The 10592-nt window shown below is 37.7% G+C and overlaps 1 long non-coding RNA gene across 4 annotated transcripts; it reads left to right on the top strand.

Moving 5' to 3' along the window:
* Positions 1-1526: 1526 nt before the first annotated feature.
* LOC141626325 (uncharacterized) lies at positions 1527-4514 on the top strand. 4 transcript variants are annotated; one of them, XR_012535927.1, is made up of 5 exons: positions 1530-1786; positions 2942-3220; positions 3342-3513; positions 3591-4011; positions 4262-4514. It is a non-coding gene; the product is annotated as an uncharacterized LOC141626325 (long non-coding RNA). The 4 variants fall into 4 exon arrangements; XR_012535926.1 differs by having other exon boundaries at positions 1532-1786; positions 3603-4011; XR_012535925.1 differs by having other exon boundaries at positions 1527-1786; positions 3300-4011.
* Positions 4515-10592: the final 6078 nt, after the last annotated feature.

The following is a 10592-nucleotide window of genomic DNA, read 5'->3' as shown; positions in this document are numbered from 1 at the left end:
CCAAAATAGAAGCTTTCCCGGAATACAATCCCGACACCAAACTTATGCCCAACTGATAACTAAATAACCCGATTAGTATTTGACCCAACTTCCCAACATAGTTACTAAAGTAGAATTTCTTAAAATGGAAACTTTCCCGATATAGTAACTTTTTCATTTTAACAAACCCGACTTGAATTACTTAACGGACTCGGGAATTAAATTGAATAACTAATATGATAAGTAAAAGATTAAACAATTAAACGACTTAAGAAGACCCGAATCAACATTGAACAATTCGAGTAGCCCGACTCAAAACCCGTCTTTAATTATTTTAATGCACTCGGAAATTAATTAATTAATTAAGAATACGATCACTTAACGAATTCTAACGATTAAACAATTACAAAAACCCGTTTCAACACTAAAGCAACCCGTCATCAACACCGCCCCCTTCCCACGCGCTCACACACTCCCACGCGCCACCACGAGGCCGTGTCGCCCACCACCCAATCCCCACACCGACCCGACCACCAACGACCACCCCCACTGGGGTCGACTCCTGCCGGCGAGTCAAACCAGCGCCGCCATTTGGCCTGGTTCACCACCACGCCTCACCAAACACCTCATGTTCTCTCCTTACCACCACCGCAGCCAACACCTCCTACCTGCCAACTCACCACTGACCTGCTCGCCGTCAGCCCACGAACCCAGACACAGTGGCACCGCCTTCTTGACCTCCCCCTAGTCCACGGTGGTGCCACCCCAACCTAGCCATTCTAAACCGCCTGAAAACCCCCTGTTCAAACCCGTCTGCTACCCCTGTCGCTGCCACCTCTCTCTGCCACTACCACCACCCAAAACCACCATAACCACCACCACTACACTCGTCACTAACCACCCTACCCATATACCCCGACGCCAACCACCCTTATCCCTCCCTAAGACACGAAACAACAACCAATCAACTCGACAGAAATGCGAAATCAGAGGAAAGGGTTGAACTCTTACCTTTTTCGCCACCACCACAGCCACCAGGGCCATCAACGGTCGTCGTCAAACACCCTAAAGCCTTCCTTGCTGCGCCGCCAACATCCATACTCTCTCTCTCTCTCGTTTTGCGTGAAAGCTGATGATTGGTGTTGATGAAGGAGGGAGGCGGGTTGAGGAGTAGGGTTGTGTAGAGCTAGGGTAAAAAGGTTAAAAGTTTAGGTCAGATGGTAAATGGGTCATGGGTAAACGTGATTGGGTAAGTGGGTAAATGTCATGGGTCCGTGTGGTTGTAAAAGAATTAGCTAACGTGACTTCGTTCAGTTAAACCCGTCTCACTTAACTTAGATCGATACAACGCGCGTCAAGTAAAATAATTAACGTAATTATCGACTCAACAATTAACCCGACTTAAATAGTAATATATAAAATGTATAGTAATTAATATATATTAATATCCGTTTAATTGATTATATATAAAACACGGGGTATTACAGTCTTCCTCACTACTACAAATATGATCTATAAAGACGCTTAGCTCCCGACGCTTGTATAAAAACTGCTGATATATCTCTTATAAAACGAAACATTAAAGCGCTATTATAAAGCGCCTCACAAAAGCGTCTTACCCAAACCCAAAAGTAAAGCGTGCACCAAAATTTCACCGCCAAACCCATTATCATTAGTAAAACCCTTAAATTAAAACAAAAATAAAAAAAATTCTCCCCACTGCCATTCTTGCGAACTGACGGCAGACAAAGAAAGCTCCATCAAAATCTGAAGAGTAATCAAAATAGACCTGCAATCACATAATCAGGTATGTGAAGATAAATCATTCCCTATCATTACGTTTTTACTTTTTATTGATCCTTGAACTTTGAGTGAACAAATTGGCTGTTCTTTTTTTTCCAATTTTTTAGCTTCCTTCTTAATTATTGGGGTTTTATCTATAGATTTTTATTTTCATATACATGATGGTTGCTATTTTACTCCAATTTGAACCAATTTTGAATGTAATATGACTTAATTTGGATATTTTTTGCTAAGTTACTGAATTCTGGTTATTTGGGGATTATTGTAATTAGGTGAAAAATAATTGCTTGTTTTTCATGTACTTTGTCTCATATGTATGTTTGATGGCTTTCTTTGATTCCAAGTTCTCCAAAATTAGCAAATATATGATCTTAGTTAAGTTTATTTGGTGAATTTCTTTGTTTCAGACGAGATGACTCTTATTCTTTAAGTAGTTTGTAGATAATTTTCATCATCGCAATTGACTACATTATTCAATTGACAATTATATAATAAGACGGTCTCACACTCTAGGACGATTCATTTATAGGTAGGAAATGAATTGTCTTTCCACACAATGAAACCGTCTCACACAAAATTTACTGTATATCGTAAATATCTATGATGCTCTATTATTATTGTGGAACTACCTATGACCACTACTTTGATTTCTGGTTTGGTAGAGCTCGATGACCATTAGAGTTCATTTGTTGATAGGAAAAAAATGCACATAGTGTAATGGTGGAGAACTAATATAGGTTTTCTAAATGAAATATTTGTTATTTATTTGTGTAAGCTCTTTTTTTTATATTTTATGTATAGGTTAACCTTTCTTCAATTTTTATTCGACTTATATATGTGAAACTAATTTTCAGTTTAACAAGTGATGGATTTGAGTTTTATCAAGGAAAATTTGGCTAGTCGTAGAGAACTTTGGTTTGAGGGAGGATGAAGAAATTGAGTCGTATCATGTCTCATTTCTAAATAATTTGTATTCAAACTCCCACGAATTTCCTAGTTGGGTTAGGCATGATGTCTAAGGAACTTTGGTTGATGACTAAAAATAATGTGTAGCTGCTAGATTTGATCTTTTTTTTCAAGTACTTTTATGAAATGTTGGCTATTTTTTATGTTTTAAATGATAAGCTTTATACTAAGTTGAGCTTTTTATTTGTGAAAGTTTTTTGTGTGCAAGCTATGTGAATTTGTGCCGGAACTTCTTTGAATCAAATTAAATGATTGTTGATAAAGCTCAAAGCTGAGAGGGAAAATGGCCAAGGCTAAGAATCTTCGGATTACTCGACAAAGAGCAGCCAAGAAGATCAAAGAAGGCACAACTCCACTGAAGAGAGTAACAGGCATTCCTGCTCTGGAAGTCAAAATAGAGATCTAAATTCAGAATTCATTCCTAGTACTCAACATCAAAATGAGGGGCGAACATATGAATGTGTTGTACAAGGTAAGATTGAATTTCACTTTGTAATGCAGTTTGTATACACATTGTAATTTCATATTAAAGTGATCTTATCATTTTTTAGATCCCGAAGGAAAAAGAACTCATGGAAAAACTGTTCTTGCAGAGATATGGAACTTACCAGAAGGACATCGAATAGTTGTCGAGACAAACAAAACAAACCAACCTATAGGTGATGAAGGAGGGGTGCTAGGATATTTTTGTGGGACAGTAGCTAGAAATGAAGGACCGAAGTTTATATAGAATGTCATCAACATACGAACGAAGCCGATGTTACAGTGTGTGTCTGAACTTTAAAGCTTCTTATTCATTTTAATTATTAAAGGTAATTTTTCTTTGTGTTACTTTAGTACAGTTACATCTACAGGGTCAAATTAAGGAAATTGCTGCACAACAAGAGCTATTAGATGGGAACTTAGATGATGACCCTGTTGCACAAGTATTGGGAAAAGATAAATATGGCCGGGTTTGAGGTCTTGGGCTAGGTGTTAAGCCATCAGATCTAGTAAAGCCTTCTACTTTACGTTATTACAACGGCTTAAATATGTCTACAACTGACGAGGCGATATCCATGTATCTTATTTGTCAACTAAAGGACCAAATACAAGCAATGGATAATCGTATCATAAGACAAGGAAACACTATTACCAAGCTAAAAAGGAAGTTGAGAAATACTGATGGTTTCACCTTAAGTGATCTTGAGTCGAGTGAATCTAGCTCTGATGATTCTAGCTCTAGCTCAGAAGGAGAATCTGATCATGATAATTAATAGTAAGGTAAATATTCTTTTTAATATCTTGATCGTCTTGTCTTCTCTTGGTGTCATGTCTTTTCTCTCCTTTTAAACTTTTAAATGTTTTCTTGCTTCTCTTGTCAATAATGGTAATATGACATGCACATCTTTTATGAGGATGTACAGACTGTTTTTGTTTCTTGATGGATTGGTCGATTGATAAATTTGATATAATATTAAATAACATAGTAAATTTGATAAATGACTTACATTGTTTTCACTTGAATTTTCAGTAATTCTATGTTCAAGCTGCTTTATGTATCGTCAAGCTCAAGCTTCATCGCAAGGATTGCTTAACGGACACCGAAGATATGTATTTCTAAGATGCCGCAAATAGTCACTTGCTAGTGTTGGTGGGCGAACAATAGAGAACTTTTTTGTCTGAATAGTTAGATATTTTTTTTGACGTATTTTTTATTTGAGATATTTTTTTTCTTATTGGGTTCGGACATGTATTTGACATTACAATTGTATAATGCTAAGATATGTTTGTTTCTCAAAAAATTGTGTGTGTGCAGTATAAAAGCAACATTATTGTTGATTGTAGTATAAAAGCAACGCAAAAAAAGCGCGTGAACAGAAGCACAGTGGTGCATAATAGACAATGGTCGACATTTAATTGAGGCGCTTCAATAGTGCTGAGTCTTCTCTCGCGGCGCTTAAAAAGCACTAGTATAGTACAAGAATAGCGCGTCAATTTTTGCGGCGCTATACTTATTCTATACCGACGCAATAAAATAGCGTCGCAAAAGGGGGTAGCGGCACAGGCAATTGCGGCGCAATTGAAAGCGCCGGTATATACCCTTCCGGCACTATTTAGCGTCGCAATAGATGATTAAAAAGCGTCGCAAGAATCCGTTTAGGTAGTAGTGCCTCCCTTAAAATGAACTTCGTCCCGAAGTTCGCTCCCGTACTTAACCAACATAAGGGTATTGTACATCGTACATACGGACGTCACGCATTTCTAACACGGTTAACACACACTTTTGACACATCAATTAACATAACAAACACGAAATGTTACATTCTGCCCTCCTAAAAATAAACTTCGTCCCGAAGTTTAACTCATCTTCACTCAACCCAACTAACTATAACTAATAACTAACTGCGAACACAAATGTATAACCACTAAATAATTACCTGAGAACACCGTAATCTTCCATCTAAATTCCGATCTCAAACTCAAATAACTCAATCACCATGGTCACACTGGACCGTAAACATAACTCCCGTAAACATAACTCAGCTCATAGGCTAACTCATAACTCATTACCAGTAGTTTAACGACACCCTCCTTTTACACATCAACCGACTAACAGACGTAGGAACAAAACATATAAAACTCATTTGCATAGGTACCCCACCACGAAACATCTACTTGATCAGAACTACCATCTACAAACAAGTGCAATATAAACATTAAGATTTTACAATCCTACCCGACTAGAAACAGGGTTACGTCCTCGTAACCTCTTTTCAATTTTCATATACATATGCAACAAAATCATTATCAACCACATGTGACAGGAAAGAATACATGATAAGAGATTGCGCATCAACATTAAGGTCGAAACAAGGTTTTATTAAGGAATTAACTGATTGTCAACAAGTAACATTTATTACTAGCTCATGCTTAACTTAAAAACACAACATCAACCTAAAAGAACAACAAGAAAGGAATCAAGGTTTACACTGTTTCACAACTAAACAAATTTGATGATCAATCATAGACTATGAACGAGCGAGAGCAAAATCAACAACATACTCATAATTCATATTTTAAATTATAAAAATTGTTTGCACGATATCAATTCTGAAAACATATTTCTCAATAAAAGTAACTACATATGATCTATGACAACAACAACATCACTTTCATATCCCACATATGTTTCACATTTTAGCAATCATATCTTTCAATTGTGTCTAGCAACTTAGTATACTCATTTTCAGCAAAACAAAAGATATCGTATAAATAACTTAGACATATACATTTGCCATCATACACTTCGTAGAACACTAGATATGATAAAAGATTAACAATTTGATCAGCTTCTCTGTTTTGTACGGTTGAATAATTAGGCAACTCGTAGGCTTAATTAAACGTAACTATAACGACTATCATTTAAACCAATGCATATCATGTGAATCATCAAAGGGTTATCCTATTATAATTGTCAACATAGTTATCATAACAATCTTTATTATAATATAATTGATAGTAACGACTCGAGAACATAGATATGCCAATTGTCGTGTTATATCCAACAGTTTCCTTTATATCACACCCATACAATTGCAAGAATCACTTTAGCATTTTATGACATCGTAATAACGAACATATTCAATAAGGAATAACAACACTGTTTATTATCATGTTATAGGTGTAGGTCCAACTGAAATAATTTAATGCGATGAAGGTAATACATATAACTATGGGCACACAACTCATATGAAAGACATTAGAACTCAGATGCATCCTACATGTGTGAACATTTAGACATACTCATTACTACCATCCATGTGGAAACATTTAGACATAATTATTATAATTATTCATGCGTGTATATTAGAACAATCAATTAACTTTTAACGCCATCAACTTACCAAGATATAACAATATAGTTTTATATTTACATATATCCGACCACTGTGCAAAGATGATGCACACACCAGAGACATTACAACATGCCAAATGTATATAAAATATGCAACAACTGGACTCGTATAAAATATTTCACCCTTGATTAAGAATCAATTTAAGCTATTCAATTTCACTCATACTATCATGCCAACAATGTTATCAACTAGACTTCAATTTTATCACTTGTTAAGATACACAACTACCGAACATGCGTGCTACTATCATCATATAAGGACATTATAAATTCACATTACTAAAGCTCATGAATTAACCAAACAATCGTATGAAAATTCAACATAGAACGCACATTTTAAATGTTTTGATTCACGTTGTAACTTCCGAAATTCACGAATAAATAACCGTTCGATTAAAACTTGATTCATATTATTTTTATAAAACACGGAGAGTTAAAAACACAGGGGAAAAAGAATTAGGTCTAAAGCACAAAAATTTCATTTTTAAAGAATTTTACAACTCAGTTAGTCCAAACAAGTATATGACAGCAATTGGTCCGAAACTTGGGTCAGTTTGCAAAACTTACCATTTAATATAGAGATATCAAGAATTTTCGTGACTTATCAATTTGAAAACATATACGAATCTTCTGATCGATGGAGTTGGAATTATGCAAAATTTATTAATACGATTTAAATGAGGATTTTTACAAAATCGTTGGTCAAAACATCACTGCACAGGAACTTCCTAACCACAGCCCACTAAAATATTTATTACTCCTAATCCGTATATCATATAAGCATGAAACCAACGCCGAATGAATACTAACTTCCAAGGCTATCTCTCATAAAATTTTTATCCATAGGCAATAAACAAAAAAGAAATGGCAGTAAGGTCAATTAAAGAGTACAATCAAACAAACAAGTTTCAGCACTAAGTTGTTCATTTTCTATGTCCCAACTCTTGCAACCATACTATCGATACTAACTCATCCTAACTTAAATCTCACACTGTGTATTTCGTAACATCCATCCCATAGAATCCTTTCGCATCTCGATCTACTCCTTACATCTAAATCACGATTGCTATGACTATAAACATGCAATTCAATAGTGTTTCTAATTACTATCACCATACTATACTAGCATGGCTTCGGGATCACATAACCGCATGTTACTAGACATAGTAGTACTATCAACACATCATTCAACATCCACCCAGATGTATATCATCAATTTGCAATTATTTTCACGCTCACGACTACCACAACACTTCATTGATTATTAACCTGAACTCGAAAATTTATTTCTCATTTCCACAACATTATATGATCACGTCATCATTCATACAAAATACTTACCGTAGCGTTGTCCTGCAGAATGGTTAGAATATATGGGTCTCAAGGTATACATCAACTCGATTATGTAATAATCAATGTATCAATCAGTTAATACTTAGGCAACGATATTTGAATTTCATGTTCAACCTCAAGCAACTTTTCTACCCCTTTCTCTCATATACACTCGGGGTTTCCTGTCAAACCGAGAGAGGGCAGTTCGGTGTGAGGGGGCCCCTAACTCATACCTTACCTTAGTGTGCTCCTAACAGTTCTATCCCGGGGTTCATTTTATTTAGACTCTTCCTATGTTCATTGGGTTCATTGGTTTAGGCCTGAGGATCATTCGCTCTGATACCACTTTGTAACACCCCGGTTTATAAAAGAAGCCTTCGTCAAGACATTCCCTAATAAACCGGACTGTTACCATCTCGGTTTCCCAAGGTAGTGAATAACAAATTAAACTCCAAGGCAATTTATATAATTATTTTTACTTAATCATTACAAAACCTCTTTACGCCAAATTACAAGAACTACATAAATAAAAGTGAAAGTTTTCTAGATGATGATCTAGCTACTAAGTCGTCTGATCCAGTGTCTCACGCCCATCCAGCTCCCGTTCTATCTCTTAACCTGTCAAGTCTGCTCGCCAATATTTGGGTCATCACAGGTGTTCACGAATACACAGGGTCAACCACGAGGTTGAGTAGGGAAAACAATAAAACAACAAAATATGATATGCATGCTCCTCCGTCACCTCCATCTCCATCTCAACCCATATCTCATATCTCATACCCCGGACAACCCAAAATATACCGATCCCCTTTGAGACTATATATATCGACCGTAGCCGATCTCGCTCACCACCGAGGACACCGGGCAAGTCTGCAGAACCCGCCTGGGCCTTATCACAACTCACATCGTAACTCAACATCGTCACTCCTACACCATCCTCCAACTCCAATGCATATGAAATGCTCAACAGAAAATTAATGCAACACAATATATATATTAATGAATGAAATCATGCCGACTCACCAATGTTGTGATAACAAACTCAACACGATCAATTCAGTCAATCACCTTCCCGTATATGAATCATAACGTAAATCAACAACCACGGATCAAGTCAACACAATTCGACAACAACGATAATAGGTCAAGTGTATTTCCCTACCTCAAAGTGCCAAAAATCCAATTAAGCGATTCAAGCGATCCCTAACATAAAGCAACGAATTTGATTATCGATCCTTCACGAATCCGTCACCTAAAACAATGATAATATTTATAATTACTAACTACTAAATATAGAAATCTCCCAAAATAGAAGCTTTCCCGAAATACAATCCCGACACCAAACTTATGCCCAACAGATAACTAAATAACCCGATTAGTATTTGACCCAACTTCCCAACATAGGAAGTTACTAAAGTAGAATTTCTTAAAATGGAAACTTTCCCGATATAGTAACTTTTTCATTTTAACAAACCCGACTTGAATTACTTAACTGACTCGGGAATTAAATTGAATAACTAATATGATAAGTAAAAGATTAAACAATTAAACGACTTAAGAAGACCCGAATCAACATTGAACAATTCGAGTAGCCCGACTCAAAACCCGTCTTTAATTATTTTAATGCACTCGGGAATTAATTAATTAATTAAGAATACGATCACTTAACGAATTCTAACGATTAAACAATGACAAAAACCCATTTCAACACTAAAGCAACCCGTCATCAATACCGCCCCCTTCCCACGCGCTCACACACTCCCACGTGCCACCACGAGGCCGTGTCAGCCACCAGCCCAATCCCCCACACTGACCCAGCCACCAACGACCACCCCCACTGGGTTCGACTCCTGTCGGCGAGTCAAACCAGCGCCGCCATTTGGCCTGGTTCACCACCACGCCTCACCAAACACCTCATGTTCTCTCCTTACTACCACCGCAGCCAACACCTCCTACCGCCAACTCACCACCGACCCGCTTTCGCCACGGCCCCATGAACCTGCACACGGTGGCACCGCCGTCTCGACCCCCCCTAGTCCACGGTGGTGCCACCCCAACCTAGCCATTCTAAACCGCCCGAAAACCCCCGTTCAAACCCGTCTGCTACCCCCGTCACGCCACCTCTCTCTCGCCACTACCACCACCCAAAACCACCATAACCACCACCACTACACTCGTCACTAACCACCCTACCCATATACCCCGACGCCAACCACCCTTATCCCCTCCCTAAGACACGAAACAACAACCAATAAACTCGGCAAAATGCGAAATCGAGGGAAAGGGTTGAACTCTTACCTTTTCGCCACCACCACAGCCACCAGGGCCATCCACGATCGTCGTCAAACACCCTAAAGTCTTCCTTGCTGCGCCGCCAACACCCATACTCTCTCTCTCTCTCTCTCTCGTTTTGCGTGAAAGCTGATGATTGGTGTTGATGAAGGAGGGAGGCGGGTTGAGGGAGTAGGGTTGTGTAGAGCTAGGGTAAAAAGGTTAAAAGTTTAGGTTAGATGGTAAATGGGTCAGGGGTAAACGTGATTGGGTAAGTGGGTAAATGTCATGGGTCCGTGTGGTTGTAAAAGAATTAGCTAACGTGACTTCGTTCAGTTAAACC

This window comes from Silene latifolia, chromosome Y (genome assembly GCF_048544455.1).
Source record: "Silene latifolia isolate original U9 population chromosome Y, ASM4854445v1, whole genome shotgun sequence".
Classification (NCBI taxonomy): Eukaryota; Viridiplantae; Streptophyta; class Magnoliopsida; order Caryophyllales; family Caryophyllaceae; genus Silene; species Silene latifolia.
Note: the sequence above shows the minus strand (reverse complement) of the source record. Positions and strands in the feature narration are given on the sequence as shown.